The following is a 24,114-nucleotide window of genomic DNA, read 5'->3' on the forward strand; positions in this document are numbered from 1 at the left end:
CTGTAATCCCAGCTACTTGGGAGGCTGAGGCAGGAGAATCACTTGAACCTGGGAGGCGGATGTTGCAGTGAGCCAAGATCACGCCACTGCACTCCAACCTGGGCAACAGTGTGAGACTCCATCTCAAAAAAAAAAAAAAAAAAAAGAAGAGACTCCATAGACTTATACAGGACAGGACCAGGGGCGGTCTCTCTAGCTCAAACAAAGGTGTAATCCTATATGAGTTAGTATAAGTGCACTGCTGTAGCAAACAGACCCCAAAATTCATAACAATCCAATGGATGTTTACTTCTTAGTCTTGTATCATTTTTGAGCTGGTGAATGAGCCAGCCCAGGGGCTCTCCTCCACTCAGCTCCACAGGAATCAAGGCTGGATGAACACTGTCATTATAACACATGGCTTTCAAGGGTACCCTGTGCATTATCCTTATTTGCCTAAGACAGTGAAGAACACATAGGAGTGAACCTGAGAAGTTTTGATGAACCAGGCCTGGAGGTGGTCCCCATCACTCCTACTCATGTTCCATTGGCTACCATTCAGTCACATGACCATGCCTAGCTGCAAGGGAGTATGGGAAATATATTTTGTATGGATGACAAGGAAGACGAGAACAAGATGGCCTTGGCTGCTTGCTAGCAGTCTCTGCCACAGTTTGTTTTAAAGACTCATATTGAGTCAGATTCAGACGAGACCTACAATTGTCCCAGGAAGATCCATAATTTGTTCCCTTCCCTTCAGTTCTTCTTGAAATCTTTGTTCAGCATTTATTTTGAGGTGAAACTGAGATCTGTGGGGGGATTGGAAGGAAGAGAGTTACCCCTTGACCTGTGGAAATACTGTTCAAACCCTTACTCTGATTCTTGAGCCACCTTCAGAGGTGATGAAGATGTCTAGCCCCTCCCTAAGGCTACCTCAAAGTGTAGCATTTTCCTAATCCTCACGTAAATCAGCACCTACGGGTGCAACACAGCTCAAAGCCAGAGGGAGAATCCATAGGCCCCTATCAAGAGTTACCTCTGGGACCAGGTATCTCCCATGGGAAGTACTCAGGTCTGTAAGCCCAAGGCCTCACTGTGAGGACACCTGGCTCTGGGCAGGGCCTTCTGGGACCTCAAGGCTTTGCCTGGCCAGATCTGACTTTAGCTGTCTGGGCCCCTTCCCACACCATGAGGCCAGCTGTGAGGGACCCGTGTGAGAGGGAACCTTGGTAAAAATGGTCTGAGCAAGAGCAGGGAATGGGGGACCTCATCTCCAGCCCGCATCCTGAGAATGTGCTTTGGAAGCATTTATAAGACTTTGTGTAACCAAGGGCCACCCTTGAGGTTTCCTTGCCTTATTGCTCCCACGTACCCTACTGAAAAAAAAGGGACAAAGACAGGTGATGGCCCATGAAATGGAGCTGCAGAATCTGTCCTCCCCCTCTTGTATCTCTCCTGGCTGCCAACAGAAAGACTCCTGTTCTTAAGCCAGCAGCTTCATGAGGTCTGAAAATAATCCCTGAAAGAAAAAAAAGTAATAATAATAACAATATTATGTTGAATGCCAGGCACTATGATTAATATGTGATATATGTTGTTGTATTGAATTCTCACCATGACCTGTGAGTTAGGTACTTTAATCTCCACCCAGTTAATGAGGAAACTAAGGCTCAAAGTAGTTAAATAACCTTGTCCACGTTCACACTGCCAGAAAGAGGGTGAGTCAGTACCTCCTGTCTGACTGCAAAGCCTGTATTCTTAACCTCTGAGCTCTGTGACCTTGACAATACTGGTCACTTGCTGGGTGGGGCAGAGGAAGCCCTAGCTGTCTATACCTTCTTGTACCTGCAGCCCTTCCCCTCCACAGCTGGGACCTGTCTCAGGCTGACAACCTGCTAGAGTGACCCATCACCTCTACGTATTGACCACACTCTTTCTGAACCTTTTCTGTCCAGTCAGCTTCCAAGCCTGTCTTGGGCATGAGTCTCATCCCAGTGCACCTGATAAGTCCCAGGTGTTCTGCCTGAGCCTGCCCACCAGCTGCCTGAGCTCCATCATTGAAAAGAGGTGTCTCCAGGATGTTAAAGGGAGCCCCGGGTGGCAGAGCTCTCTCCTCCTTGTGCACTTCACTTCAGGTGACTCTTGGAGAGACTTGGAATTGTACCACATCTCAGGACTGGTGGCTTCTGCTCACCTCCCCACTGGAGCTCAAAAGGTAACATGCTCCATCAACCACAGAGGTTCATTACTAGCCCAGTACCAAGCCAAGGGTCTGGCCAATGCTTTCACCTGGCAGGCTGCCATCAGAGGCTGCTTGGGCAATACAGATGTGCAGCCTTGATCTTCACCTGTGCAAACAGCCTACATGGCACAGCTGAGCCCCAGACAGGAGGGACGGACCTGGAGTTTCTCTCTTTTTTTTCTTCTTCTTTTTTTTTTGAGACAGAGTCTCGCTTTGTCACCCAAGCTGGAATGCAGTGGTGCAATCTTGGCTCACTGCAACCTCCGCCTCCCTGGTTCAAACGATTCTCCTGCCTCAGCCTCCCGAGTAGCTAGCCGGGATTACAGGCACCCGCCACCACGCCCAGCTAATTTTGTATTTTTAGTAGAGACAGTGTTTCGCCATGTTGGTCAGGCTGGTCTCGAACTCCTGACCTCAAGTGATCTGGGTGCCTCGGCCTCTCAAAGTGCTGGGATTACAGGTGTGAGCCACTGCACCCGGCCAGAGTTTCTCTTGACCCCACCCACACCTCCCTGCTGCTTGACCCAAGACAACAGCCTCCCTACTCCAAATCTACATTTTCCCTCTTTTATTAAGAGAAAGAATAGTCCCTAGGGATGTGCCACTCTAAAATTCTCTGGGGGAAATAAAGAAAGTAATAACATGTTAAACTATGGATTCTTCGGTGAGTTTCTATGGGCAGCCTTACTTGATGCCATTGGCAATTGTTTCTTGGTTCATTCTCTCCTGGAGCAATCACCAGGTCTGGCCTCATAACAATCCTTTTCCTATTTTATTTTTTTTTCCTGAAAACCAATCCTATGAATTGGTGTGGGAAGGAACCAGTGAAAATCTCCTTGTGAAGGCTCATCATTTAGGATGTTTCTTCTTTAGAGTCCTCCTATTTGGGGGCTTTCTTGGGTAGGGGGAGTGGGGTGTGCACCGGCCAAGCCTCTATCTGGGTGTTGCCAAGCCGTCTCAAACTCTCCCCAGCCAGTTCTTTCCCAGCTGTGGGGCTTTTGGCAGAGAAGGGCCAGAAGGTGCCATTAGCTGGCTTCCCAGGAGCCGTGCGTCCTGCCTGGCTTCCCAGCTGGGTTGGATTGAGGGACATCGTGGTTAACAGATTTGCCAAAAACCACAGAGCTGGGGCTGGCTCTCCAGAGGTCAGGGATATTAAGAGCAAGCCAAAGGGCACAGAGTCCTGTTGCAAGACTGGAAGCAGCCAGGGACCCAAAGAAAGTGCCCGGGGCTGAGCATCGGCGAGCTCATCCTAGGCCTGTCTCCACTCCCTGGAGGACGGTGAACCCATCACCACACGTCCCAGGGCCTTGGTCTCCTTGTCTGTAAAGCCGGCAGGTTGGATCATCTGAGTGGAATAGATACTAAATTAATCTAAGGTCCCTTCCAACGTTGTGATTCTCTGACTACTTTACAATTTGGGGGTCTGAAAACACCCCTCTACCTTTTTCCATTTGCAAGGTGTGCTGGGGCCACAACAAAACCAACCTCAGGTGCAGCGCCAGGTCCCGCCTCGTTTGTGCCTGTTCTTCCTCACGTGACCCTTTGCCCCCGCCTAGCCTGTGCCAGGGCAAATGGAATTCAGACTGTTCTGATTCATTGACCTCAAAGGCAACCAAAAAAAATGGCCTTGCAAAGGGGATCTGATGCCTCCAAAGCCATGACGAGCCTTCCAGGTGGGGGGCTTTTGAAACTTCTCTCCCTCCTTGGGACCACAAAGCTTTATTTGACCAACATTCAAGTTCAAAAACTTTATTTGCCTGGAGCAAACCCAGGAGACTTACCCTTGGAAAACTACCTTCTCCCAGGCTTCACCAGACACCTCACAGGGTGGGAGTGTGGGGTGAAAACACATCACACCCATGGCCCTGTGACATTCTCATCTTCCCAGCAGGGAGAACCGGTCCCTGCCAGTGTCAAGAAGTCAAAACAAAGCTCCTTTTCCATGTGCTTTTTCTTCCTCAGTGGCTTAGACTGTAAAGTCATCAGGAAGCATGGTCTAGTGCTCCAAGCTCCAGACAGACGGCTTGACCTCTGTCCTGGCGCCCTGGGCTGGCCTGGGCCAGACACCGCACCCCCAGGACTGTTTTCCCATCTGCAAAACAACTCGGGCCTCTCTAAGCCAACATCACCTCTCACTGCAAAACACAGCCCCCTCCCTCCTCCAGGGGCAGTTGGCCTTAGAAACCAGCCCATCTTTAGGGGAAGAAATCCTTACGGGGCAGGCGGCAGCAGGGCATAGCACAGAGGAAGACAAGAGTTAATTGTGCGCTGGGGGCTGGGGGCATTGGGGGGTTGAAGGAGGATGATGGTTTGGGGGAGCGTCTTTTCCACTCTCCTGGATCTGAGGTGGAAGGTCTCTGCTCTGGGCTCTGATTTCTAGGGAAACGGGATGGTGTGATGTGCAGATAAACAGAGAAGCCTGTTGTAGATGGCTGTTGGGTGTCTCCAGGGATCAGCAACACCTTCATCAGAGAGAATGCTTCTGTAAGCATTCTACTTCCCTTCTCCACCCCCACCCCTTAAATAAGCAGCTGTTTCCTCTGCCCCTGTCCCTGGCCCCTCGCCGCTGCTGGGTCATCCTGCCTACCCCGGGCTGCAGACTGACTTACCTAGTTTCAGAACTTAACTTCCCTGGATGCATTCTGTCTTCTACTTTACAAGGTCTCTTTTTACATCTGCCCTTTACATAAGACCCTGCCTAACCCAGCCTCGAAGGAAAACCCATCCCTCACCCTTGCTGGTGTTTGGAGCTCAGAAGTAGCTCTCCCAGTGACCCCCTGCCAGGCCTCTAGTGAGCATTTTCATCTGATCCTTAATCTGCCTCCTGCCAGCCTGGCCAAACACACCCAACCAGGCTGCCTATGGTAGGCTCACAATATCCCCGGCTCTTATGCTATCAGATAAGAAACTTCGCATGCCCCAGCATCACTGACACCAGGTCTGAGGTCTTATTTAGGAGGAAGAAAGATTAATAGATGCTGGGGCAAAGAAGTCCAAGTATTTGAAGAGACAGACACCCTTGCTCTCCAAAGTAAACCATTGTACACAATTGCATGGCCCTTAGATAAGATCTGAGAGAGTGGTTCTCACCCCTGGCTGCAAGTTACAGTCCAGGCTGCTCCCCAGACAGATCACATGGGAATCCATAGGATTGACATCCAGGCATTGGCTGGCTTTGAGAGCCACTGATCTAAAACAATGCCCCATTTTGCAGTTTGGGAAAGAGAGGAGAAGTGACTTGCCCCAGATTAGATGGTCATTTGGGACAGAGCCCTGAGCAGAACCTGTGTCTCCTAACTTTAAATTCCTTTCTCTTCCCATCATGATTTTCCCTCTGGTCACTTTAGAATAGAGGGTCTTAAACTCAGAGGCACATTAAACCTATCTAAGGGAACTTTTGAAATATACAATGACAGGCTTCCTGAAATTCTGGTCTGATTGCTCCAGAGTGTAGCCTGGGTATAAGTATTCAAAGTTCCTTGAGTGACTCTCATGTGTAGTCACAGTTGAACGAAGCCCTGCTTATTAAAGGCTAAACCCCTTCAGAGAGACAGAAAAAGTGAGTGAGAGAGAGAGAGAGGCAAAAAAATCATACTGTGGAGGCTGGAGGAAGGAAAATTGTTGTTGTAGGAGCAATCTTGGGATCCATCAAAACAAATGATGCTTGAGCTGGATCTTGAAGGTTTCAATACTTGGAAGTGGCAAACAGCTTTCCAGGAGAGGGAACCATGTGAGCAGCGTCCCATAGGAAGGGATATGGGAAATGGGACAGTTAGGAATTGCACAGAACAGGCAAATTGGGACCAGTGTGTGGGAAGCTTTCAATTCACACGGGAGTGTGGCGTGAACTGTCCAGCCCAGTGACTTCCAAACTCTCGCACACATCAGACTCACCTCGAGGGCTTGAACACAGGCTGCTGGGCCCACCCTCAGAGTCCCAGGTTCAGTGGGTCTGCATGGGACCTGGGAATTTGCATTTCTAACAAGTTCCCAAGTAATCGTGATACTTCTGGCCTTCCCAAGACACTTTAAGAACCACTGTGCTAGGCGGAGGGAAATCCCAGGAAGTTTCAGATTTAAATCACTTGGAGAAACATACACAGAGAGAGAGAGAGAGAGAGTGGGGAGGAACTTCAGTAGTACAGGAACACTGATCTGGCATAGAGAGAAAATCACAGAACAGAGCAGCCCAGAAGTGCATGCAGGCGTGGCCACTGCACTACGGAAGAAGAAAGGAGGCCCGAAGAGGGCCCGGGCAGTGGGACTGGGGAGGAAGGCGGGTTTAGAGCATGTTCAGTGGACACGTGCACAGGACATGGTGACTGACTGGATTTGGAAGGAAGTAGGGCAGAGTCCAGGGGGAGTGACTTTTGGAAGCCGAACAGGCAAGGGGGTGCAATTCACTGAGCCGAACAGCCAAGGGGAGGGGCAGGTGTGGGAGCAGTGCCAGGGGCTTGGCTGGAACATGAACCCGAACCCTGTTCTCAGGTGCCTGTCAAGAACGAGACTTCTGACTTGGGCCTAGAGTGTGCCAGAATGAAGACTTGGCCCTGCTCCCTAACAGTTGCTGTTTCTGCCCTAAAACTCTCCTCCCAGGGGTGTTGGGTAGCAGGCGGCGGGAGAGCTGAGCCAGGGTGGTGACCCATCGTGAGGTGTTTGGGGCTGTGTCCCCTCCAGTGGACAGGGACAGGAGTCCAGCAGAGCTCTGTCTCTTCAAGTCCAGTCAGGGAGGCAAAGGAATCAAGCACTGCCATGCACTCACACTGAAACCCCCTTTGCTCCAAGACCTCTATCTGCCTTCAGTTTACATGATATGCTCCCTGAAGCAGTAGTTCCCAATCTTGGCTGCACGTTAAAATCACCTGGGAAGCTTCAAAAATGCCTGCTACCTGGGCTGCACCCCACACCAATTAAAACAGCATTTCTGGGATAGGACTCAGGCATCTGTATATTATCAACCTCCGCAAGTGATTCCCTAGTGCAGCCATGGTTGAGAATTGCACCCCGAAGGGTGTATATAGGTAGCCCTCAAATAGCAGATTTATGAAAATTACATTTCCTCCCTAAGGAAATGGTTTGAATGTGTCTAACACCGCCCTACCCCACCCCACTGCCCTCTTCCCACACAAGTGACCTGATCAAGGGACAGGCCTGGCCTTCTGAGCCACAGGCCTGCCTTGCAGGCTGGCAGGAGCTGTTGCCCATAGTCAGAGTTTATGGAAGCTGAGGCCACTTCCCGGAAGGAGGAGACTTGAAAGCCCAAAGTCCAAGGAACTTCATTCAAGGAGGCTGGACCAAACAGAGGCAGAGGGGGTAGAGAGTGTATGTGGAGAGATGGGGTCTTATTCAGAGCCAAAACCAAGAGGGAGGATTTAAGGACCAGAGAGACCCTGTGGGAGGAACAGGGATGTGGGTGATGGGAAGTGATCTGCATGAGATTTGGCAACACCAGGCAACTCCTCACAGCTGTTCCTCAGGCATCCCAGGAGTGTGGGGAAGCCAGGAGAGGACAGCGTGCACCGGGGCCTCCTCTCCTGGTCCTCCTCCCCGACTCAGAGTCCCAGGGGCAGATACAACGGGCAAAGAGAGAAAAGGGCTGGGAAACCAACAGCACGAGGAAGCTGATGAGGGCAGGGGATGAGGGCATTCACTCCAGGGGCACATCAGGATCGAAGGGGGCCTGAAGCTTGCACAGTTGGGAGGGCTGTCTTTAAGCAAAAGAACGTGACATGACAAATACAACTTGAGGTCCTGGGCCTGGGAAGGAGCCTGAAGTGAGGGGTCCTGGCGTGAACCTGCTCTGGCCAACAGGCTAATAATCTGGGCTAAGACTCATTGCTAAACCGTGCCCCACTTTCCAGGGTCTTGCCTTGTCTGGGCCACCCCATCAGACTAGGAGGCCAGTTGTCCATTTTATTTCTGGGAAACGAAGGAGTAAAGGAGTCTCTGTGGTCAGTCACCCAACACACATTGGTGGCCGTGCCACAAAGAGGTCCTCCGTGCAGCGCTGCAGGCCATTCACTCCCTCCACAGCTTCACATTAGGGTCTACGATGTGTCAGGGCTGGGCTAGGTGTGACAAGCATCACAAGGACTCAGGCAGGGCCCAGCTCTCACAAATGACAAGTTGTCTGCCTAGGAGGCATGCAGGCCTCTGTGAAGGCAGGGCAGAGAGAGGGAGGTAATTGCCTCAGGCAGTTAGGGTGGGCTTCCTGGAGGCCGAAACCAGAGAAGGGAGCCTGAGAGAACCTGCCTAAGTTCACAAGATCAGGGAGAGCTGGTCTTGCAGAGGGAACAGCCACAAAAATATTTATTAAGCACCTACTATGTACCAGGCTTAGATCTGTTATATGAAGTCAATGAGTCTGTTCAACAACACCACAGATTGGGCCCTAGTATTATCCCCATTTTACAGATAAGAAAGCTGAGACACAGTGATGCTGAGGATCTTATTCTCAGTCTCACAGCTACTTAAGTGGTGGGTATGAATTTTAAACCCAGGTAGTCTGGCTGCAGAATCCATGCGTGCACAAAGCTATGACGAGACATCTTGGAACACTTTGAGAACTGCAAGATACTCAGTGTCCCACACACAGGAAGCACAGGGAAGGCAGGCAAGCAAGGGCGCCAAAAGGGCAGGAAGGATCCTGGTGGGCCTAGAAGAACAGGTAAAGAGGTTTGGGTAAGGAACACTACCCAAAAGAGTCAGGGCAGCTACTGAAGGTTTTTAAGCAAGAGCATGGGTGATCAGATCTAGGCTTTAGAAAGGTTACTGTGTGCCGGGCGCAGTGGCCCACAACTGTAATCCCAGCACTTTGGGAGGCTGAGTCAGGTGGATGTCTTGAGGTCATGAGTTTGAGACCAGCCTGGCCAACATGGTGAAACCCCTTCTCTACTAAAAATAGAAAATAGCCGGGCGTGATGGCAGCCACCTATAATCCCAACTATTCGGGAGGCTGAGGCAGGGAAATCACTTGAATCCAGGAGGCGGAGGTTGCAGTGAGCCGAGATCACACCACTGCACTCCAGCCTGGGCGATAGAGCGAGACTCTGTCTAAAAAAAAAAAAAAAAAAAAAAAAAGGTTACTCTGTGTAGAAGATGTGATTAGAAAGGATGGATTAGAACCCATCAGATGGGAGCAGAGGATCTCTAAAGATGCTACTGCAGAGTCCTGGCAATTGTAAATGGAACATCAATTGAAGCCAAGGCACCAGCTTGAAGTTCCTCTTGTTCCCAAGACCACCTTTAACAGCCTGTGGGTGGGGTAGACAGAAGAGGATCAATCTTATGCCACATGATGTATTTTGGACTTGGAGCCCAGAGACCTGAGTGCAGTACCCTCCTTCCCACTGGCCACCTTCGTGGACGAAGTCAAACCCCTTCACCTCCCTGGGCCACAATTTGCTCATCTGGAAAGTGAGCATAATAATTCGTGCTCTGTCTGACTCATTCGATTTTTGTGAAATTCAAACATCATGTACGCAAAAAACGGCCCATGACTATTATTGACAATGCAATGGAAGCTTGAAATGTCTGCACAATTAACTGATAGCCTGGAGGCCAAGAGTCTTCTGTTCTTGGGCTCAAGTGGTATCCTTTGCCTTGGCAATAAGCTCACAGCTGAGGCAGGTCCTTCTCACCTCCACGTGACCTACCCAAGTCCTTCCCTTTCTTCAAAGCATAGTCCAAATACCGCCTCCTCCAGGAAGCTTTCCAGAGCCATTCTTCAAGCCCCCAGCTGGAAATGACCTGTCCTTCCCCTGAAGAATGCTGCTTTCTGCTCTGCTCTTTCTATGTTCTATCTGGCTGCAGTTGCTTCTGCATTCCCTCCTTTCCTCCCCATGAGCTGCCACAGGCTGCTGCCTTTCTTTTTTCTTTTCTTTCTTTCTTTTTTTTTTTTTTTTGAGACGAAGTTTCACTCTTGTTGCCCAGGCTGGAGTCCAGTGGCTCATTCTCAGCTCACGGCAACCTCTGCCTCCTGGGTTCAAGCAATTCTCCTGCCTCCACCTCCTGAGTAGCTGGGATTACAGGCGCCCACCACCACACCTGGCTGATTTTTTGTATTTTTAGTAGAGAAGGGGTTTCATCATATTGGTCAGGCTGGTCACGAACTCCTGACCTCGGGTGATCAGCCCACTCCGGCTGCCCAAAGTGCTGGGATTAGAGGCATGAGCCACCACGCCCAGCTGGCTGCTGCCTTTCTTATTCCTCTTTCCATCTTCCACTTACCCTGTGTACCAACGCAAAGGATACTCAATGCCTTTTGGCGGCAAGATTGAAATACAGAGCAACTAAGTGAGTGGGCTTTGGACCCACAGAGAAATCTGGGGAGACAGCAGCCCTCAGCCAGTGAAAAGGACAAGAAGGTTTCCGCAGGATGTCATGGAAGGGCCAGAGGCTTGACAGCTTCCTGCATCCTTCCAAAGTCCACTCTCCTCCAAAGACAAGCATAGAAATAATAATAAAGTAACTGTCTTCGCTAACCATGATTAAGTACTTCTTCTGTGACCATTTGCTAAGTGCTGGGGCAGAGTTGAAATTCAAATCCTTCTGGCTTAAGGACAACTTCATATTGCGTCTCATGAATGAGAGGATGACTGGTTGTTGGAGGTGTAAGGAAACAGCAGGCATGGTGAGGGAGGGCTTCTTTCCTCTGCATTGTAGGGGCTGGAGTCTGAAAATCCACAAGAGACCCTGGAATCAGTGGTCCTGCTTGTCCAGGCTTCCTCAGCCTGGAGAGTGAAGTATGAGTGATGGCTCACCTGAGAGTAGGGCGGATGGCCACGGCATCCACAACCAGCAGTGCCCAGCGCAGGAGGAACAGCGGCTTTGCGAGCTTGTGGCTCTTCCAGACATTTCCTTATCAGCTTTCTCCTGCAAGAATCTGGGCAATCAACTATGCTACAGGCGCACAGCTTCATAGAAACACTGTTTATTAACAAGGGTGGGGTGTAGTGGCAGTTACCCCAGGGAACTTGGCTTTGGAAATGGAGGCCTCCAGGATGACCTGTTATTGAGCCTTGAAGACGAGGCCTGGGGCCTGCTCCCAGGGCAGGAGGACTGAGCCCATGTGGGCAGCTAATGGGACAATTCAAACCTTGGTGGGATGCGGAAGCAGAGATCCAGAATGACCCCTACACATCACTGGAAACTCTCCAGGATCTGCCAACCACTTCTCCTTTCTGGTTGGGCCACCAGTGGCTTTTTCTTCACCCAGAGCAGTAACTATCTGAACAAGTTGTTTTAATTAATTCTTCAGAGATGTGGATCTTGAAACAAAAGTAAAAGATCCCTCCCTTCCTCTGAGAATGAACTTATGAAAAATATAACATTTACTGTACAAATACAGGCAGTTTAGAAATTATAAAAGATAAAGAGAAAAACTTATCCATAATTCTACCTTACACAGAAAGAGAACCCCTGTGAATATTATATATATGTATATACATATGTATATATGTATCTATATGTATATAGATATATATATGTGTGTGTATATATATATATATATATATTTGTTTTTGTTTTTTTTTGAGACAGAGTCTTGCTCTATCACCCAGGCTGGGTGCAGTGGCACGATCTCGGCTCACTGTAACCTCCGCCTCCCAGGTTCAAGCAATTTTCTTGCCTCAGTCTCCCAAGTAGCTGGGATTACAGGCACCCGCCACCATGCCTGGCTAATTTTTATACTTTTGTAGAGAAGGGGTTTCACCATGTTGGCCAGGATGGTCTGGAACTCCTGGCCTCAGGTGATCCTCCTGCGTCGGCCAGCCAAAGTGCTGAAATTACAGTCATGAGCCACCGCACCTGGTCGCCCTACTAATAATTTTTTAACCCATCTTTCCTGGCCCTGTTTTTATGTATTTAAAAATATCTACTTGATCTCATCATGTGGATGAAATTTTCCGTCTTGCCATTTTCACTTAATAACACAAGTATTTGTCATGTTCTAACAACTTTGAATACGGATATTTTAATGGCTGCATAAGAATCCTACCATATATTATAATTTACTTAACTTTCCCCATTGTTAGATGTTTAGGTTGTTTTCTGTTTTGATTGTTATACACAATACTATAACTTTTAAAAATAAAATGAATCAATAATTCAAAAACAAAATAAAAAACAATTTGGGTTGTTTTAGGATATGTCCTCCTGTCCCTCCACTCAGCTGCTTGAGAGGAGATGGGACCCAAGACAGCAGAAAGGTGTGAATGTGCAGGAGAAAACCCACAGCCTGTGCCTGCGAGAGGAGGGGGAAGCCGATCCCCGCCTGGCCGATCCCAGACTCCTCTGCCGGCCCTGTTGACATTTGATAAATGCTTCCTGCGAAGATGTTTACCCAGGAGGAAATTCATCATGCTTCCCCTTCCTACCACGAGAGTGGGAAGAGGGGCTACACTGGCCCCATAAATTCCAGCCACTGTCTGAGCTCACCACCTCACCTCCCTGGGTGCCCCTGAAGGAGCGAGACAAAGGCGTCAGACACCAAAAAGCCTGTGCCCGGATGCGGAGAAGCAGCCAAGAGGGCATGTCTGTAGACATCCAAGTCTACTTGTCACTTTCATCTCCTGTTTTCTTTTTCCTCCATTTAAATTAAGTTGCTGATTGTCCTTGTTTTATCCAGGAAGTCCTAAAGGACCCACTGGCCTTTTTGTTTTTTCCTCCCTTACTGGACAAGGAGACGGGGAGCCAATGCAGTGGCTGGATCTTCAATTGCGGGAGCCGAGGTGTCTGTGGCCCTGGAAACACCATTTGTCTCCCAGCAATCGGGCCTCTTGGCTCCACTTTCAGTTGCGCTGCCGTCTTCTCTAGAGAGGCAGTTGGGGCCAAGCACAGTGGCTTACCCCTGTAATCCAAGCACTTTGGGAGAGCGAGGCAGGTGGATCACCTGAGGTCAGGAGTTCGAGACCAGCGTGACCAACATGGTGGAACCCTGTCTCTACTAAATACAAAAGATTAGCTAGGCGTGGTGGTGCATACCTGTAATCCCAGCTACTTGGGAGGCTGAGGCAGGAGAATCATTTGAACCCGGGAGACGGAGGTTGCGGTGAGCCAAGATCACGCCGTTGCCTGAGCAACAAGAGCGAAACTCTGCCTCAAAAAAAAAAAAGAGAGAGGCAGTGGAAGTATTGAAGGCTGTGATATCAGGGGCCACCGCAGCCAGTTCAGCGTCAGCTCTTGCTCACTCTAACCTCCAGCAGGTCCGAGAATTACTCAGAGCCAAGGCTTCCTTGTCTGTGAAACAGAGGCAGCAATACCAACTGCAGCAGTTTCCTGGGAGGGCCACGTAACAGAACGCATGGACAAATGCTTTGAAATAGTAAAATAACATGCAGGTGCTTGTTTTATTTAAGCCAAGGAAGTTGGCCAAGTACCCCACCTATAAAATCGGTATGCCATAAGAATATCTGCCTCCCTCTTTCCTGAATGTCAGAAAGACAGAAGAGATAATATTTGCAAAAGTGTCCAAGATCTTGAGTCAGTTTTCCATTTCACCAACATCCAAACAATCAGAAAATAAAACACACCCCAGAACTTGTTTCAGTTCTAAACGATGACCACCTCAGCCATCAATAATACCCTGAAGCAAAGCACCAAAGACTAAATTAATTTTTTTTTTTTTTTTTTTTTTGGAGACAGAGTTTCACCCAGCTGCCCAGGCTGGAGTGCAGTGGCGCTATCTCTGCTCACTGCAACCTCCGCCTCCTGGGGTCAGGTGATTCTCCTGCCTCAGCCTCCCAAGTAGCTGAGATTATAGAAATGCGCCATGATGCCCAGCTAATGTTTGTATTTTAGTAGAGACAGCGTTTTGCCACATTGGCTAGGCTGGTCTCGAACTCCTGACCTCAAGTAATCAGCCTGCCTCAGCCTCCCAAAGTGCTGGGATTACAGGCAGGAGCCATCACGCCCAGCCACTGAATTCCTTTTCAAAATCACATTCTCATTATCTAAAAGTTCCAGAAAATATGACTCTCAGAAATGTGTATCCAAAGCAACACAGTGGTTTCTTTAAAAATCCAGATTCTTGCACTGTACTGAATCAGAAACCCTGGGACATAGGACAAAGGACATTGCATTTTAACAAGCTTTTTCAGGGACTGTTTTGCACACTAAAGTGACAGCCACAAATTTAGAAGCCCCACATCATGCTGCAGAAGTCACAGAAAACTTCTCTCTTTATGCCCTTTAGCAGCCAATCCCTGAACCCTCCAAAGAGAAGATTTGTGTACAGAGTATCCACTGGAGCCCAAGTCATATACGATCCCAGCCTCCAAGGCCCCAAGGTCCACAGCTCTGATTCTGGCAAAGGCAGATGGAAGAGGCTGGGTCCAGCCCCCTAGGCAGCCCATGTAGATTTGAGTCCAGACCACAGCAGAAGTTAGCACAAGAAAACGGAGCTGGTACATGATACTAAAGTAATCAATAGGGAGACTGTGTTCCGAGGGAGGGCGGTGGACCTCAGGGGACATCAGAGTCCAAGTCACAGTAGCAACAATAAAGGGAGGCAGAAGGAGGGGACACACAGGCCATCACAGATTCTAGGAATATGAGTTCTCTAAATGACTTTCATAGTTCATTTTAATCAATAGATAGTTTCCCCCGAGTTCCTGGGGACAAATCTCAATCATGGAGCCCTCAGAAGCGGTATCATTGTCAGGGGTCAGTGGACCTGGGGTCAGTCTACCAGGTGACAGGACCCTATGCATGACTGTTTCCACGTGGCATGACAGCTGCATGTGGAGATATCGAATTTCCCATGAGGCTGACCTCCCACTTATTCTTCAGAATGAGCTGAGCTGTATTCCATGAGGATTGTTCGCTGTGGGTTTCAGTCATCCTGTAGGAATATGTGAGCATCTGCAGGTGAATGAACGTTCTAATTTCTTTATGTCTGGATGGCCACCATAACCCCTGAGAATGAGACAAATGCGCTCTCATCTCCATCTTTTAGGTGAACAAACTGAGGCTCAGAGAGGTTAGACTCATTTCTTAAGCCACACAGGTTTAATGTTCATAGACAGGACTGCAGTCTTCTGGTTCAAATTTCCTTCCGCCACAACTTTCTGATTACGTCTCAGAAACTTGGCTTTTGAGATATGTCTAGAAGCTGTTTTCTCAGCACCTTGAAAATCTATGGGAGATCTTCCTTCTTGTTTGCTAGTTAAAAACAACATTCTTACTTAATACTTTGGCATGCAGCTAGGGTGACCAACTTCTTAATTTCCCCAGGATTGTCCTGGTTTTAGCATGAAAGTCCTGCCTCCCAGGAAACCCCTCCATCCCAGGCAACTAGACCATTGGTCGCCTTAGTAGGTGCTCAGACTTTCTCATCCTCTCAGGGAGTCCCCAGCTGCAGGCCTCTTGACTTCCCATCTGAGCTCTGACTCACTCACCTCCAGCTTCTGCCTCCCCAAGAATTCAGACTCTTCAGAGCAAATACAACACCAAGAAATCATTCTCCACTCAGATAAGCACTTTCAGTGAGCTTCTGATTGCAATGGACATCTTAGCAATGTAGGAGAATGTACACAGAAATATCACATTTATTAGCACCAATGTCCAAATGGCCGTATATCAAAAATTTGCTTTACTGAACAATGGTGCTGGAAATGAAAATATAATTTGAGACCCAGACACTGTATTCTATACTTAACTAGAAAAAAGTGAGTGTTATTTGCATTCATTATGTCCAATGGAGCAGACAATCTGGTTAAATTCTGGCTCTGCCGCTTAACAGCTGTTTGGCTTTAGGTAAGTTGCCTAATGTCTCTCTGTACCTCAGTTTCCTCAGGTGTAAAATGGAAATGATGATAGCATCCACTTTATAGCGTTACGATGAGAATTAATACATATAAGTCACTAGAGAGTGCCTGCAGTAAACGATGTTAGCTATTGTTCATTGCCCCATAACCTACACACGGCAAGGCCAATGCCAGTATCTAAATATCACGTACCACACAAACCAAGCAGAGGATAAGAGGAGATTCGTTTGTTTCCCAATAACTAGGGAAAAGAAAAGGGAGACTGGAAAACTGTTTTAGACCGAATCTATTTTTCTTTCTTCTTCCCTTCGAGTCATTGTATCCTCAAGCACTATTGCTGATTCTATCCTCATGATCTGGGATGCCCAAAACAAGCCAGGAACAGTCATCAGTAATGTCCCTCACATTAGTGTAGCACTCACTTGTACGCATGTCACTCGTACGCATGTCACTCTGCCGCCACATCTGTACAAAACCACTTCCACTACAAACCAAGCTTCTCTGACCCATGTGGTCTGCCTAGCATTGACCACTGAGCTTCTAGCTACCATGTTTCTCTTGCTCAGCTGGATGCTGTGGGAGATGGAGGATGCAACAAAGTGTAAAAAGTGGGCGGAGCTGACCCTGGACCATTTACATTTATCTGGGGGAAGAGCTCGCCAGGTCTCCAGGTGTGTAAAACAGGACACATCGGGTGTCAAATGACCTTGGGATTCAGAAAGGACAGGCAAAGGCATGGCACTGTTGGCAGAAGGGGTCCACACAGGGAAGAGGAGAAGCCCCCTATAGCCCAGCCTTTTACACCGACCTCACTCAGTCTTCTAGAACATATGTGATGAGTGCGCTGACCCTCCAGCCTTAGCCTCTCAATGTGCTCCAGAGAACTTCCAACAGGAAGATTGGCTTCTCTGGGCCTGAGGGCTTTCTCCAGTGCTGGCGCTTTCCAGATGAGCTACAAAATTAACACTCGCTGGGAAATTCACATCCTCTGCGGAGCAGCCTTCAGGGACTGAGAGGAGTTGGTGTGTGTACACCCCAGCCCCCCACCCCCGGGAGGATCATTTTTTGAGGTGTGTGTTTTACACTCTTGCAACAGCTTCCCCCTTGGGATGAAGCTGCAGCTGCCCATTGTGTTGACTGGCTGACCATGGCCCCTTTACCAGTTGCCTCCCCTCCCCTTATCACTGCCCACACCTCTCCCGGGCTCTCCCTGGTTTACCTTCTCCCAAGTAAACTTGCACATCCTTGTCTCAGGGGCTGCTTCTGACAAAACTCAAACTAAGACATTCCCCTATTTCCTGTCAATGGATTAATATTGTACCCATTTGACTAATAAGAAAACTAAGACTCAGACTACCTATCTGGTCTGAGGTTACATAGCAAGCATGTGATTGTCCTCAGGCTTGACCTCACATCCCTCTGTACCACCACACCTGTCCTTGTAGCACACTGAGAGAATTGCACACATAAGCATGTTGCTGGATCCCAGGGACACTGCTCACCCTGACTCCCACCTCCACCTCACTCAGGAAACTGGGAATTTTCTCCTGCCTCAGCCTCCCGAGTAACTGGGATTACAGGCCTGCGCCACCACGCCTGGCTAATTTTGCATTTTTAGTAGAGACGGGATTTCTCCATGTTGGTCAGGCTGGATTCGAACTCCTGACCTCAGGTGATCTGCCCACCTCGGCCTCCCAAAGTGCTGGGATTAGAGGCGTGAGCCACCGTGCCCGGCCCCAAGTAGAAATCTTATACTCCACGTGGGCCTGAAGCACAAGACAAGAAATAGGAAGCTACCCTTTCTGGTATGTGGAGTTGTTGAGAAAGTGTTATCTGTACATTGTTTATCCAGATCCACAGAAAACAGCTTTTACAAGTACAGTCCCAACTTCTGGCAATTTTCGCAAATCATTTGGATTAAGGTAGCATGCAGCTATTGTGTTGGGGTAAGTGTGAGTGTGTGGCTGGATGTGAAATTTTACTGACAACCAAACCATAGTTGGGAAACTTGAAAGTGTTGCCAAGGCTCAGGGAGCTGTCGGTAAACCCAGGTAAAGTTTTGGCTCAGTGAAGAGGTAACTTGATCCAAGTTTTGGACAAGATGGAATTATCACGAGCAGGAGCAGATGGATGGGGTAAATCACATGAAAGTAGCCTAAACTTATTAAAAGCCGACTGCAAAGCTTCTTCCATTTATGTCCAGTGTTCTAGTTATCTATTGCTGCATAATAAACCACCCCGAAACTCAGTGGATTAGAACCTGGCCATTCCGTTATATCTCCTGAATGTGTGGGTCAGGAATTCAGGCAGGGCTTGGCTGAGAGATTCTGTTCCACATAGTATCGATCAAGGTTACTCACAAGTATTCAGCTGGCAGATGGGCTGGTCTGAAGGGTCTGTGATGGCTTCACCCACATGTCAGGCACGTTGGTGGACATGGCTAGAAGGCTGGGCTCGATAGGGACTGTTGATCAGAGAACCTATCCATACATGGTCTCTCCAGCCTTGTGGCCTCAGGGCAGTTGGACTTCCTACACAGCAGGTCAGTGCTCCAAAAACAAGTACACAGTGAACAAGCTGGAAGCCACATGGTTTTTTACGACCTAGCTTTGAAATCACATAGAATCACTTCTGCTGTACTGCTTGTCAAAGCGGTCACAAGCCCAACCAGATTCAATGGGAAGAGACTTAGATCCAACCCCTCAGTGGTAGGAGTATGTAAAAGTACAACATCCAGATTGGGTTAGAAGTAAGGAACGGGCCGAGCACAGTGGCTCACACCTGTCATCCCAGCACTTGGGAGGCTGAGGTAGGTGGATCACCTGAGGTCAGGAGTTCAAGACTAGCCTGGCCAAAATGGCGAAACCCCATCTCTACTAAAAATACAAAAAATTAGCCAGGCATAGTGGCAGACACCTGTAATCCCAGCTACTCTGGAGGCTGAGGCAGGAGAATCACTTGAACCCAGGAGGCAGAGGTTGAAGTGAACCGAGATTGCACCACTGAACTCCAGCCTGGGCAACAAGAGTGAAACTCCATCTCAAAAAAAAAAAAAAAAAAAGGAAGGAAAGAAGGGAAGCCAGAGCTTGCAGGCTTCCTCTGAATCTGAAATTATAGTTGCAGTTGCTTTGTCCAAGGGAAGGAATTCTGAAGGGAGGGATCTGGTTGGGCTAAAATGTTGGAAAGCCAAACCAAGTCCACACTAGATTCTACAGAAGATATCTTGTCCCACTGAGCTCACAGGGACACCCAGGCACCTGCTGCAGCACCACCCTACTCTCTGGCCTGTGCTGCCGGCTGCCAGCGTGGCCTGGCTTCCTGACAGCTCTGCACTCAGCACTGGCTGTCGTGATGAAAGCAGCTGAGCAAAGTGTTTCCCTTGCTTGGGGACGCTGGTCTCCTGGAGCTGAGAAAAAGGGAGGAGGCCAATGTGGGAGAGTTTGGCTGATTTGAGCAATATGCAAACCACGTGGGGATCAGGAGCCTGAGAAAGAGTGCCTGGTGTTGCTTATCACATTGAAGGCCTGCAACTAAGATCAGGCTCCACGGGGGACTCTCAACAAAGCCTGCATCTCCCAAGGCAAGGCAACTCTGTGAGCCTCAATGCTGACAGTACTGTCCAATCATGGAGAAGAGGAGAATGCCACAGTCTCTCAGACATCTAGGTACCACGGCCTGGCACAGGTATGTCCTCAGAAGAGTCAACTGAATAAACTCATTGGTTCAATTGAATATGCTTTTCACATAATGTTTTTGCACTTTTTTTTTTTTTTTTTGCATTTACTACATAAGAGATCTAGAAAAGGATGGCAGCGGGGGTAGGGAGTTGGTAATGAAAGGAAGAGAGAGAAAGGTCCTGATGCTTGCGGAAACAAGCTTCTGGCCTTGAACTATGGCCCAATCCAGTGGCTGGAAGTGATCTGACTCTACAGAGAGCCCCTTGGCTAATGAGCTCTTTACTCAGAATGAGTTTGAAATGTTTGATATGGTCCTAATTAAACTAATTATTTCCCTCCAAACTTGCAAACTTATATAAATAATAAATGGATGGATGGAACTAACATGTATTGGGAAGGTACTATGCGGCTCACATGTCCTAGGTGCTTTCATATATGCTAATTCATCAGTCCTTACAAAACTCCAAGGAATAGATGCATTTATCCTTTTTATTTTTCAAACATGGAAAAGACAGAATGAATCAAGTAAAAGCCCAGATCTGTCGCTCTCTCTCTGTCTCAAATCCTGTTTTGAATTGCTGCTCTGCCTCTGGGGTGATTCTACAATCACCACTCACCCCATCACATGGCCTAGAAACCTAGTAATGTGGGCTTCATCCTGACCTCCATGGCAGTCAACAAACAGGTCTCATTCATTTTTCATCCTCAGCCTTCCTCCATCACTCGCCCTGTGTCAGGGTCCTCAGACTTTCATCCTTCATTCCTTGCCACCCAGGCTATTAAGCCAGCCTCCTGACAAGTCCTCTGTTCTACCCCTGTAGTCCATCCCTCACACTGTAACCAAAGAAAGCTGAAACACAGACCTCAGCATACTAAGCCTTTTGCTTATGAAGTATCACTCACTCCCTACAACCCTACAGCCTGCAGAATAAGTGACTAACCCCGAAGCCTGGTGTTCAAGGCTTTCCGTGATCTCCTCCTGATCAACATTTCTCATCTCATCTACCACTATCCCCTTTCATGACGTTTTTGCAAACCAGAGTCTGCAAAGCTCTGAGCATTGTTCTGGAAGAGGAGAGGAGTTCTACATAATAATTTTGAAATGTTATGTTTTTGTTTCAGTGATACAGGAAAAAATAGATAAATATAACACTCACTTTCTGATCCTGCCTCATTATTTTAATCTCTGTGTTATTTATACTTGCTTTCACAATCTTTGATGTTATTAACTATTCAGGTGACAGTTTTTAACTTTGAATGCGGAGTTTCTCAAACTGTGGTGGCAGAGCCTCCAAGAGTACTGGGATAGTTGCTCATAGGTCCTCAAGCTCTTCTCTATATTCCAGCTGTACTACGCTGTGTTTGTATGTGGATCAGATCACATATTTCATTTTAGCCTTATCCCTGCTTCATCATCTTTACTCATGTTCTTCCTTAGGTTTAGAATGCCTTTCCACATTCTGCACACTCAGCTCCTACCCAGCACCATTTCCAAGCTCCTTCACGCATGTCACTAGGGATAGCCCTGCTGTAGATCTCCAGATGTAAAGATTCTCTGAGTTGGAATCGACACGGTAGATCATAGGCTATTGTCCTCTTCTTACAGTTAGAAAAACCTAGGCACAGAAAATGGAAGTAACAAACCAAGTCTAGCATCCAGGACCCCTGACATCTTATATGCTGTTCTGTTCACATCTCACAACATGCTGCACACTTTTCTTAAAAGTTTTGTCATCCATTTTTACATTGAGTGGCTGGAAGGGCTGCACGCAGAGTAAATCCTTAGCTTCCCTATAACCATAACTGACAGGGCCATAAAACCACAGTAATTACCTGACATGTTCATATGTCTGAAGCACTATAATAGAATGTCCCATGAGATCTGAATGCTGGAAGCACTTTGCATTTTTGCATTGGACAATGGAGGCTGCTCCAATTAATGTCAATCAGACTTACTCACTCCAGAGAAGTCCAAAATTATATGCTGATTTATTGAACTTACTATAATGTTCCAAAATTGATTTTTTAACATTTCTGCAAACTGAGATATTATAGAGAGGCAATATAGCAATTAGTTCAATGTTCTGAACTTAGTAGATACTCAATAAATGTTAGCTGAATGAATGCATGCCCCATAGGCTGGGAGCCAAGACACCTGAGTGCCAGTCTCATTCTTCTGCTAATAGGCCATGGGGGCTTGGGAAAATTGCTTTCCCTCACTAAGCTTCAGTCTGCTCATCTGTAAAATGAGGTATTTGGAGCAACCCAATTTTATCTTCCTGAGATAAGTCCCTTGCAGCTCTAGAATTCTACAATTTTGTGAAAATGATAAATCCATTTATACTACTGGTGTCAAAGGAAAAGAAAAATAATACCATAATTTATTACCTATTCTAATTTTATGCTCCATTGCTTCTTTCATGCACCATTATAGGTGTTTTCAGATCCATTACATAGCTGAGTTATCATGACTAACTTTCGAGGAAAATACTATCATATTCTGCCTCTACATTTGGGAAAACAAGTTTTATTAACTTGAGAAGACTTCAACTTCCAGTCTTGATAGAATTACTACTGTTCTCAGACATTGGGAAATAGGTAGTGCAGAACTGTAATCTGTGAGAGAATGCATCAATGAGGTGAGACCTGAAATAACCCTAGCTTTATGCTTGGAGGCAATTTCCAGCCCAAGAGCACAGTCCAGTAGCTTCACTAAGTTGAGGAGACAGAGATCAGTCTATGGACCTGAGGCAGCTAGGAGTTGAGGATCACAATTTTTGAAAGGAGGGAGATACACAGAAAAATAACACCATAAGTCTGCCGAGATATTTTCCTGAGTCTTTGCTGAGTATTCAACTATATGTATATAAAGTGAAATTCTACATGACAGGGAAGAGAAATGACAGGAGAGCTGTAAGCTGAACAATCCAAAGCTCTCAAAAGGTAAGGCCATAATTGTGCATCAACCAGCCAAAGTGGAGAGTCCTTGGTGATCCCTTGGGACATTCAGTGAAGAGCCCAGAGAAATCACACTTGAGTAAAATGGCCCAATCATCCCTGAAGTGAAGGTTACTCTAGACTCTCCATAGCAAAGTGTAAAGCCTGGATTCAAAGATGTCAAACTGATCCATGTGTAACTTAACTGTCTGCCAAAATAAAGCCCAAAGCCAAAACCAAGATCTTTTTTTAAAAAAAAGAAGACAACAAAGTCCAAATACTTAATGATAGAATATTACAATGTCTACCATCTAATAAAAAATTACTAGACATATAAAGAAGCAGAAAAATGGTGATCCATAATCAAGAGAAAAATCAGTCAATAGAAACAGACCTATAAATGACAGAGATGATGTACAAGTATTTAAGTGACTTGACAAGACCCATCAGTAGGGAGTGCAAATTCAAACCCAGGTCTCCTGACACTCTCATTTAGTGCTTTTTTCATTGCCTGTGCTCACCAGTCTCTCTGCATGTGTGGACATTTATAGGGTTTTACCATGGCAATCCCAGTGCCATTTTCCTATGCTTCCAGTCTGCACTTTGGTCACAATGGCTGAGAAGCCTGCAGAGGTAGCCACAGATATGAAACCTACAAAGGCCAGTCTCTGATCAGGAACAAGCACTGACCATCCTCATAGACAAAATTTCAACAATGCTGAAACAGAACTCACTTGTGTCTCTTCCCCCTCCCCAGCTATAGAACTTGCATGGGAATTACCCATGGCCATTACCACATGGCCACTCCTGGTCACATCTCTGGCCAGAAGGTCTCTCCTCCCCAAGGGCTACAACTTAAGGGAACATGAAAATCAGTGTGTGAACAATGGCAGCATGCACCAGGAAACCAGCCCGCAGCTTCAGCCCTGATTGGCAAAAACTTAAGCAAGGGGTAAATGGAAACAGAAAGCATCACAGGAGGCTGTCAGCCTGCAGAAAGGTGCAAGTCCCACCCCCAATGCTGGGAGCATATTCATGTGTGTGCTGCCTACAAGTGTTTGCAAGAGAATGGTGACACAGTCACCTCCCAGGCTGGGGGTACAGTTTTCCTCCCTGCAATTTACTACACAAGTTGTTACCAAAGCAAATATCAAAGCCCTGCAATTTGCTAATTATAGGCGGGATCCTGGGCTTGTGGGCCCAATTAACCACTTGTTCCTCATTTTCTGTGTATGACCTGCCGACTGCACCCACAATTACCCACTTGTCTTTTTAACTGCCCTATGAGCTGGCTGACTCACTTCCAATTCACTCCCACTATCCCCTCCAGGTGGCCTTTGGTGTCTTTTTGTTTCCAAGCTCCCTCCACTTGACTATTATCTCTCTCTGCATCACAGGCCACTGTCTGGTCACCCAGGCTAGGGCTCCTACAAGAAGTCCTGATCTTACTCCTTGCCTATGCTTGGAGCCTATAAGGCAGGAAACGGCTCCTGTTGGTCTGGGCATCTTGCCT

At 47.6% G+C, this 24,114-nt stretch overlaps 1 long non-coding RNA gene across 1 annotated transcript in view; it reads right to left on the minus strand.

The window, feature by feature from the left end:
* LOC112132697 (uncharacterized) overlaps positions 1–24,114 on the minus strand; it is a 60,931-nt gene that overhangs the window by 18,500 nt on the left and 18,317 nt on the right. The gene's annotated exons all lie outside the window — the stretch shown is intronic.

This window comes from Pongo abelii, chromosome 2, assembly GCF_028885655.2.
Source record: "Pongo abelii isolate AG06213 chromosome 2, NHGRI_mPonAbe1-v2.0_pri, whole genome shotgun sequence".
Lineage (NCBI taxonomy): Eukaryota > Metazoa > Chordata > Mammalia > Primates > Hominidae > Pongo > Pongo abelii.